Below are 11,210 nucleotides of genomic sequence, written 5' to 3'. Positions count from 1 at the left end.
CTATGGCGAGTCTACGGTTGCACCTTCTTTGCTGAGTGCATAGAGGAAGCGGATTGGGTACGAGTAGCTCTACATACTGAATAGATTGTGGGGCCCACTATGATTTATGTATTTTATTCACTTCTTCAATTCATTTTAGCAAATAATTTTAGGGCTTTAACTTAAAAAATGGAGCATATCCAAAGCTTAAGTGGTCCACACCACGAGAAAGAGTGCATTGAACATCTATTGCGAAAACCATTATTCTAATAGTTTTATCTGGTGTGGTCCATTTGAGCTTTGAATATGCTTCAATTTTGGGCTGAACCCCTAAAATGAGCTTAAAATGGATGGATGGTGTGGACAAATCACATATAATCTTAGTGGGTCAATGAAGGAGTTTAACGTGTGTTCAAAGAGGTTGCAGTGCAGGTTGAAGTGGGTCGGTGTAGGGTTTGAGTTTGTCAAGAGTACTGGTAACCTAATGTAACATCTTGTCAAGTGGATATGCACCAATTTGTACTTTGGTGAAGGAGTTTAATGTGCATTAATTCAAAGGGGCTGTAGTGCAAGTTAGAGTTGGTCTGTGCGAGGTCGATGTGGGTTGGAGTGGGGTTCAAGTGTATCTGTAGTCTTCGTATCCTAACATAATATATATCTTTTCAAATGGATATATATATCCATTCTTAGTTTGGTGAAGGTATTTGATGTACATTTAAAGGAGTTGTATTACAAGGTAATGTTGGTTGGAGGGTGTCGGTGTGGGTTGGAGTGGGGTCATAGTGGGATTTTGTTCACTCCCCAAGTATAGGGTTGTGATGTAGTAATAAACTCGGTAAGACCGAGGTCGAATCCACAGGGACTGATACCTGTACGTTATCTGAAACCAAGTAGAACTAGAAGTAGATTTAAGATGCAATCTAAATCAAATATAAATTGATGAATAATGGTGAGAGATTAATGTAAAACTTAAGGAATTCAGAGGAAAGAAACTAGGGATTCAGAGGATCCACTTGTAGGGATCAGGGAGATCTTTTGCCTGCATCAAGAATCACGGAAATCAAACTGAACCTACTTGATCTAGTCTTCACAAGATGAAAGGTATATGAATTAGAATGGATTCCATCATCTAACCATGCCCAGGAGACAAAGCAAACAACAGGATTAAACTAATTACCAACCAATCAACAATGTATGAAGATCAGGAAGGGTACTGTCATCCTACCATGCCCATGGAACAATGATGAACAACAGGGCTTCCTGACTTCATAAACATAAAAAGGGGAAAGAAATATTCAAAGCCATTGCAAACCCATTGTAATTTCAGTCACAACAGACCATTAAAGACTAAGAAAAATATTCCTTTAATAATCAACTAAATCAAATTCAGTTTATGAATTTTAAAGGCACAAAGTAGAATCTCCCATCTCGCTACAGGCTTCACCTCTTAGCCCTAGCTAAGAGGTTTAGCCACACATGAATGGGCTAAACAAAGCAAATAAAAATAAAAGGAGACAAAAGAACAAGAAGGAAAGAAGAAAGAACCAGCTCTCAATCTTCTTCCAGCCTCATGTTCCAGTATCCAAACCAGCCAAGCCAAGCTCCACCACCTTTTTTCCTCAAAAGCTCCTCCAAACCAAGCCAAGCCGATCCTGCTCTCCTCCCCTGCCTCCTGTCTTCCCGTCCCTCCTTCAATGCTCTCTTAAAAACCAAAACCAACGATGACCCACAGCCCTCCTCCGCATTCTCTTTTTATTCTCGAGGTTGTGAAGAGAGTCCCATTCGTGGCTGGAATCCCTGGAAAGTTTATGCAGCCAGCTACTTAAACCGCGTTCGCAGAAACGCAAACCGACTTGCGTTTGGATGAATGATCGGGACGCTGACCGCCCCAGATTTTGCAAATATCTTCATGGCTAGGGTCAATCCTGGCTTGGGCATCATCTGGACGGTTTGGATCACCAATCCGATCACAGGCAGTGGCCCACAATCGGCCGGAAGTTCCGGATTTCCCAAACGCGAAAACAGGGTGCATAATGTACTTACGTTGTACTGATGGTGGGGCCCACGTCACTTTTGTTTTGAGAAATCCATGTCATCCACTGGTTTCCCCTCGAAATTTCAGTCAGGAAGGTGCATTTTTTCCTTCTGTTGATGAGGCCCACTGAATCTTCGTTTCTACCGTCCATCCTGCGTTTAACGGCTGGAAACGCGCATACGCTCGCATGGGGGAAGAAGGTCACCTAGACGTGGGTTACACCCACCCTCTGGATTCAGATGGATGATCTGGATGAAAGGTGGACCCCACTAAGTGAGATCAGCGGATGCTGGTGCGTCCGCTGTTTGTCTGTGCTCGAGAAGGAGAGGGAGACGGGTCTCCGTCGCTGACTGGGAGACTCCGGTCCAGTGCACAGTGGGTGTACGCTTGCTGTGTGCACAGGCCATGTAAAGTGGGCCCCATCTTGATGTTTTATGCAAAATCCAATCCATCCATCCATTTTTCCATCTCATTTTAATCGCGGGGACCAAATTTAAAGCGTATCCTGATAGCAGGTGGGCCCCATATCACTGTTTTGGTGGCTGATCTGTCCGTTGAGCCACTTTTATTGGGATCTGAGGGTTGAAATTTGATGTGTACGGTTAATTCATGGTCCTCAGGCCACGTATGAAGTTTCGACTTGATCAGATGGTGGGAACCCTATGATCTTGTATTCTGGACGTCTTTTAGGCCTGTTTAAGATGAGTGGCTGGACTTTCTCTGATCTCTGACGTGTAAATCCTCGATCGTGGTCCCATGGGGCCCCGTCCAATGTCTTGGTGATGCCTGAGCTTTAAATCCATGCTTTTAGCATCCTTTCCAGTCCGTGCTCGTGAATACGCCCTGCATCACAAACATGATTAAATCAGGCCGTTAAACAATACTATGTTTGTAAATCCTGGCAATAACTGGGGTCTGATATGCAATATTCGACCCTCAACACAACCCCCAACCAGCATCTTGCTAGTCCCGAGCAAGGTATGCGAAAAATAAATTGAGAATTACAGGACAATTTCTACAAACTCAAGAGATTTATGAAAAACAATTCAGATACTCGAATTCTAAGATTCATGAATGTTGGCATTACTTTCTCTCCTAGACTTAAGCACACTGTAATTTCATAATTAAGTTCAAAATATTAGTCCATTAATTAGAACAATTCTAAATATTGAATTCCATGGATGTATAGTTTAATCTTGACTTGTCAACATTAAAATTCACTTCTCTATTTAAGGATATCATTGGTAACCAATAAGAGAATTCACGATAAGTAGAACTTGCCTCACACATTATCTTTTTATTCTTTAATTTTTGACTTTTTCATTAAAAGTGACGCCAAGAAGAGGGATCAAATCCTTACCTATAGGGAGCAAACCTAAGGTAAGGACTGTACACCCAACTCGTTTTCAAATATCATCCATGGGGAATCGAATCCTCACTTATAGGGAGCAAACCTATGGCAAAGACTGTTCACCCAATCCATTCAATTTTCCAAGTTGGTTTCTTTCGTGTTTAGTGATTACCAAGTTAATCCTTCAATATAAAACTGAAACCTTAATATGCACGCGAGATGTGTCCTGCGAATTCATGTCTCAATCAATGTTTACAAATTCTAGTAATGGATTAACGATTCAAACTTAGCTGTGAAATTTAATAGATAACTGAATCCAAGAGTCAAAAAGTACCAACATCACGCATCTTGAAATTCTAAGTGCCCTAGATGGCCGTCAAAATCACTTCGAATTCACAAGAAAGTCAGAAAAATTTTAAAATTTTCACAATTTTTGCTCAAGACCAAGAAAATGCTGATTAGGAAACCTAATCTCCCACCCCCAACCGAAAATCTATATTGTCCTCAATGTAAAAGAAATAAGCATGCAATGCACATGAGACAACGGAAATATAAGAGGAGTGATGAAAAGATAGTACCTGGACGAAGGAATCAAGAGGCTTTCCAAAGATATCTACGTAAGAGCAGGTCAGCACAAGAGAGAAACCAACAGAAGAAAAATAAAAATGAAATCCTACCTACACCACTTTCGCAGGTACTCTCCATTGCATTTAGCGTATGCAACAAGCCTTTAAACCCCTAGGTTGCCCCTAGTGGACAAGTTGTAGTCTCGTGAGGGTTTGCAGTAATGTTACCCACAAACATTGAACTAACTAATGATAAAAACGAAATGAAGTGAAGAGTTGGGTTGCCTCCCAGGAGCGCTAAGTTTACCGTCTTCAGCCAGACAAATAAAGTAACTACCCTAGTCCTATGAAAGTGATAAACCTACCTATACCTCCATCAGACTAGGAGATCAATCTTGGTAAATAGGAGCAGTCAGGGGCATGGACATGTCCTCTGAAACAAATTTCTCGACAAATGGTTTCAATCGATGTCCATTGACTTTAAACTCCTTGCCATTGTCGGGATCTCTTATTTCAACGGCCCCAGGGGAAAAAACAGTAACAACAATGTAAGGGCCGGTCCAACGAGATCGAAGTTTACCCGGAAAGAGATGTAATCGAGAATTGTACAAAAGGACCTTCTGACCAGGCGTGAACGATTTTCACAAAATGTGTTGGTCATGAAATGCTTTCATCTTGTCCTTGTAAATTCTCGAATTATCGTACGCATCATTCCGAATTTCCTCAAGTTCATTCAATTGAAGTTTGCGTAGCGAGCCAGCGTTGTCCAGATTGAAATTAAGATTTTTGATCGCCCAGTACGCTTTATGTTCCAGCTCCACAGGCAAGTGACAAGCTTTCCCATAGACAAGTCTAAAGGGAGACATTCCAATAGGGGTTTTAAAGGCAGTACGGTATGCCCATAAGGCATCGGTCAATCGGATTGACCAATCCTTACGATCAGGGTTAACCGTTTTCTCCAAAATGTGTTTAATTTTTCTATTAGAAATCTCAGCTTGCCCACTTGTCTGTGGGTGGTACGGGGTGCTCACCCTATGAGAGATACCGTATTTCTTCATTAAGCTCTCAAATGGTTTATTACAAAAGTGTGAGCCCCCATCACTAATGATGGCTCGAGGCGTTCCGAATCGAGAAAGGATGTTTTCTTTTAGGAATTTAATGACCGTGCGATGGTCATTAGTTTGACACGGAATCGCTTCGACCCATTTAGTGACATAATCCACGGCGAGCAAAATGTACAGATTTCCAAACGATTGGGGGAATGGTCCCATGAAATCGATGCCCCAATCAAATGCTTCAATGATAAGGATGAGATTCAAAGGCATCATATTTCGACGGGACAATGCTCCCAATTTCTGACAACGCTCACAAGCTTTGCAAAACTCATGAGTGTCCCTAAACATAGTGGGCCAGTAAAAGCCACACTGCAGAATCTTGGCCGTGGTCTTTTTAGCAGAAAAGTGACCACCACAGGCCTGTGAGTGACAGAAGGAGATGACGCTCTGATGCTCATCGTCTGGTACACATCTCCTTAGAATTTGGTCTGGGCAATATTTAAATAAATAAGGATCATCCCAGAAAAAGTTGCGCACCTCGGTGAAGAATTTCTTCTTATCTTGCGCAGTCCACTGTGTCGGTATGGCACCTGTAGCAAGATAATTAGCAATATCAGTGAACCAAGGTGAATGGGAGACTTGGAACAGTTGTTCATTAGGGAACATGTCGTTGATATGGGTCGCCTCAAGGGAATCAGAGGTATTAAGGCGAGAAAGGTGATCGGCTACTACGTTCTCTACTCCCTTTTTATCTTTAATTTTCAAATCAAATTCTTGGAGTAGAAGAATCCATCGTATCAAACGGGGCTTAGAATCATTCTTAGAAAGAAGATACTTAAGTGCCGCATGATCTGTGTAGATAATGATCTTGGATCCGATCAAGTAGGACCTAAATTTGTCCAAGGCGAACACTACGGCTAAGAGTTCATTTTCCATAATCGAGTAGTTCACTGAGCGGAATTTAAAGTTCTACTTGCGTAATGAATGACGTAGGGCCTCTTATCTTTTCTCGGACTAAGACCGCCCCAAGAGCATAATCGAAGCGTCGCACATAAGCTCAAAAGGAAGGCTCCGGTCGGGTGGCTATATGATAGGTGCGGTGGTTAACGTGCCCTTAAGCTTAATGAAAGCTTCCTAGCATTGCTTAGTCCACTTGTACGGAGCATCCTTTTGAAGAAGATTACATAAAGGACGAGAGAGGAGACTAAAGTTCTTTATGAATCGCTTGTAAAATCCTGTGGTCCTAAGAAGGATCACACGTCTCTGATGTTCTTGGGTGGAGGTAGGTTAGAGATAAGATTGATTTTTGCCTTATCTACCTCGATTCCTTTGGACGAGATGATATGCCCAAGGACAATTCCCTTGAACCATGAAATGACACTTCTCCCAATTAAGTACCAAGTTCTTTTCTTCACATCTTTTCAACAGCACACATTTAAGACTTTCCAAGCACTTCTGAAAGATGACCGAAAACTGAGAAATCGTCCATGAAGACCTCTAGATATTGCCCCACCATATCGAAAAGATACTAAGCATACATCGCCGAAAGGTGGCGGGGGCATTACATAGTCCGAATGGCATCCTTCGATAGCAAAGGTGCCGTAGGGACATGTAAATGTAGTCTTTTCTTGTCCTTGAGGGCTATCTCTATCTGGTTGTAGCTTGAATACCCGTCAAGAAAGCTGTAATAGGAATGACCAGGCTAACCTTTCCAGGATCCGATCAATGAATGGTAAGGAAAGTGGTCTTTCCTCGTGACGGTATTCAACTTCCGTAGTCAATGCACATTCTCCAACCAAGTAGTGACTCTAGTTGGCACGAGTTTATTATTGGCATTGGCTACGATGGTGATTCCAGGACTTCTTAGGGACAACTTGAGTTGGACTCACCCATTGACTCTCAGAAATAGGGTATATGATACCCACGTCCAATAGTTAAAGAACCTCGGCCTTAACCACTTCCTTCATGTTTGAATTTAGTCTACGTAGTGGTTGCCGAGCGGTTTTTGCATTATCCTCAAGATATATGCGGTGAGTACAAATCGCGGGATCGATTCCCTTGAGGTCCGCTATCATCCATCCCAGGGCTCCTTTATGCTCAATGAGAGTAGATATGAGCATACTCTCTTGTTCTTTCTCCAGGTGGCAGAGAATCACCACCGGGTATGTCTCATCTTGACCTAAATAGGCATATTTCAAATCAGAGGGCAAAGGTTTTAAGTCAAGCTTCGGCGGCTTGAGGTTAGACGGTAGAGGCACTACATTGGTTTGTGGCAATTCTTCAAATTGTGGCCTCCACCGGTTAACTTCAAGTACCGGTGCAGGCAAGGCGCACGTCTCCCTAATCATGTCATCATCAAAATCATGGGAGTGGGCCAGGCACGTCTCTAGAGAGTCAGAGGATAAGGCTAGAGGTTTCGTATCTTCCACGAAAGAGTCAATCATGTTAATGTCGTAGAAATCGTCATCCTCCTCTAAGTTTCTGCCGTTATTGAAAAAGATGTTTGACTCTAATGTCATATTCCCAAAAGACATAGTCATGACACCATTCCTGCAATTGATAATTGCATTTGAAGTGGCAAGGAATGGGCGGCCAAGAATGACGGGGATCTGAGTGCTTATGTTATTGATGGGTTCGGTGTCCAGGATGATAAAATCTACAGGGTAGTAAAATCTATCAACTTGGACCAACACATCCTCGATTATCCCTCTTGGTACACGAACAAAGCGATCAGCAAGTTGTAGTGTGGTTAGGGTGGGTTTTAATTCGCCCAAACCTAACTGTTTGTATACCGCGTAGGGAATCAGATTAACGCTCGCTCCTAAGTCAAGAAGTGCATGATCAATTCGATGATCCCTGATTACACATGATATGGTTGGGCTACCGAGATCCTTGAATTTCTGCGGCACGTCTTGCTTTAGGATAGCACTCACTTTCTCAGTCAAGAAAATTTTCTTTTGAATACTTTGCCGTCTTTTGGTCGTGCATAAGTCTTTCAGAAATTTGGCATATGAAGGAATCTGTTTCATGACATCAACTAGAGGAATGTTGACTTTCACTTGTTTCAACACCTCTAGAATATCCTAAGAGTTAGAGAGAGGTTTTGATGAAACCAATCGTTGGGGGAACGGAGCAACTGGCTTCTCTAGAAGTTCCGATTCTAATTTTTGTGGGGCATCACTGGATCCATCATTGTTGTCCTCTTCTGGTTCTTGAGGCTTTTCTGGCCTAACCGGAAGAGTTTTATCAATGATCTTTCCACTCCTAAGAGTGGTGATGGATTTAGCGTACCCCATCTGATTTGAAGAGCTGGGATCATTAATCTCGTACTGCGGTTTAGGATTGGGGAGAGGTTTTGCAGGAAGCATCCCCTTTTCTATAACCGTCATACGAGAATCTATCTTTTGCATAAAATCTGTAATTCCGTGCATTACCTGAGCCAGCACTTGTATGAAATTTTGAACCGGTTCCTTTTGAGGTTTCACTTGATTTAGATTTTGATTGAAGAAACCTTGAGGAGTAGCCGTTTGTCCATTCCTCCAACTAAAGTTTAGATGATTTTTCCAACCAGGATTGTATGTATTGGAGTTAGGTCCAGTAAAAGGTCTTTGATAGTTGTTTACGGCATTGGCTTGTTCATTCAACACTCCTCGAAAGGCAGGTATTGTAGGACAGTTTTTAGTTGTGTGAATGTTGCAATCACAGATGCCGCAAACAATTTCATTAACTTTATCCTTCTTTCCTTCCATGGCCTCAACTTTCCTTATGAGCGTAGTCACCTTACACTTGAGATCATCCTCTTCTTTCAAGAGATATGATCTACCTTTCTCCTTTAATTGAGTCGGCCTAGACGTGGTGTTCGACTTTGGGTAATAGTCCCAAGATTGTGTTTTTTTAAGACTATCGAGGTAGTCCCATACCTCGTCGACATCTTTATTAATGAACTCTCCATTACACATTGTCTCGACCATTTGGCGCATGGAAGATGTCACTCGTAGAAAAAAATTGTAATGCGCCACGTTTCAAATCCGTGTTGTGGGCATGAATCGACCAAATCTTTGAACCTTTCCCAACATTGGAAGAATGTTTCATCTTCCTTTGGGCAAAGTTCATGATCGCTTTCGAGGGTAATCGTTTTATGATGTGGGAAGAATTTTTTATGAATCCCTCCGCATGTCGTTCCATGTGCCAATGGATCTAGGACGCATGAATGTAACCACGTCATAGCTTTCTCTTTTAAGGAAAAAGGAAAGAGTTTCACTAATTGTATCCTCGGATACATTAGGAAAATATAATGTAGCTATAATCTCATCGAACTCTTTCAAATGTAAATATGGACTTTCTGATTCAAGTCCATGGAATTTGGGAAGGAGTTGGATAACTCCTGGCTTGATGTCCATTTGTCCTGTGTTTTCAGGAAAAATCATGCATGAGGGCGTACTCACTCCCGCCGGTTGTAGATAATCTCGTAAAGTACGAGGCGGGGGTGCCTGTTGCACCTCATTTTCATCTTGGGTATCCTCCACCCTAGGTGGAAGTAGAGGAGGTTGGTCTTCAGCCATAACTTCAGTTAACTCAGGGGATTTCGAGCGGTGTCTAGTCCTGCGATGGATAGTCAACCCCTCAACCAATCCTCCTTCAGTCAAGAGACGTCGAGTGTCGTCACGGGCCCACTTGGGCATGAAACACTCGCAGCCCTCAATTTAAATTTGAAACCTAATCCTAAGAAAGAAAATCTAAAAAGAAAGAGAGGGTTGGAAAGGAGTTACCAAATTGGAGGCCCTAAGTTGAAGACCCGCAAAATAAAACAAAATAAGTTAGATTCTAAAAAGGAGAAGAACAATCCTTTAAAAGAAAGATAGCAGTGAACTGATTTCTAAAAGAAGGAATTCCTAAAAGAAAGTGGAAATTTCTAAAATAAATTAGGAAAGTCCTAAACTAGAAAGTAAATTACTAAAAGAGAATTGAAAAATAGAAAGTAAGGAAGGAGCTTACCGAATTAGAAATTTCTATCTTAAAGGCCTACAAAATAGGAAGGTTAATTTCTACACAAAAATTCTATAAGTAGAAAATTTCTAAAAGTGAATTTAGGGAACAAAGTTAGATTCTGAAAAGGCGAACAATTAACCAAGTTTCTAAAAACAAAAGAGGAAAATTTCTAAAAATAAACTATTTCCTACAAATAGGAAAATATTAGAATTAGAAAAATTTAAACCCTAACTTTAAAAGTGGAAAAAGTACAGAAATTAGGAAGAAATTACCAATTTAGGAACTTATGTCAGGATCCTACAAAATATGGAAACAAGTTAGTTTCTAGAAATCAATTAAAAACCTAAAACTAAAGTTATTAAACTAATCCTAAACCTAATTAATTTCAACGTAACCGTCAATCCCCGGCAACGACGCCAAAAACATGTTCACTCCCCAAGTATAGGGTTGTGATGTAGTAATAAACTCGGTGAGACCGAGGTTGAATCCACAGGGACTGAAACTTGTACGTTTCCTGAAACTAGGTAAAAATAAAACTAGCCTAAGATACAATCTAAATCAAATATAAATTGATGAATAATGGTGAGAGATTAATGTAAAAACTTAAGGAATTCAGAGGAAAGAAACTAGGGATTCAGAGGATCCACTTGTAGGGATCAGGGGAGATCTTATGCCTGCATCAAGAATCATGGAAATCAAACTGAACCTACTTGATCTAGTCTTCACAAGATGAAAGGTATATGAATTAGAATGGATTCCATCATCTAACCATGCCCAGGAGATAAAGCAAACAACAGGATTAAACTAATTACCAACCAATCAACAATGTATGAAGATCAGGAAGGGTACTGTCATCCTACCATGCCCATGGAATAATGATGAACAACAGGGCTTCCTGACTTCATAAACATAAAAAGGGAAAAGAAATATTCAAAGCCATTGCAAACCCATTGTAATTTCAGTCACAACAGACCATTAAAGTCTAAGAAAAATATTCCTTTAATAATCAAATAAATCAAATTCAGTTTATGAATTTTAAAGGCACAAAGTAGAATCTCTCATCTCGCTACAGGCTTCACCTCTTAGCCCTAGCTAAGAGGTTTAGCCACACATGAATGGGCTAAACAAAGCAAATAAAAATAAAAGGAGACAGAAAAGAACAAGAAGGAAAGAAGAAAGAACCAGCTCTCAATCTTCTTCCAACCTCATGTTCCAGCAACCAAACCAGCCAAGCC

This window comes from Magnolia sinica, chromosome 1 (assembly GCF_029962835.1).
Source record: "Magnolia sinica isolate HGM2019 chromosome 1, MsV1, whole genome shotgun sequence".
Taxonomy (NCBI): Eukaryota; Viridiplantae; Streptophyta; class Magnoliopsida; order Magnoliales; family Magnoliaceae; genus Magnolia; species Magnolia sinica.
Note: the sequence above shows the minus strand (reverse complement) of the source record.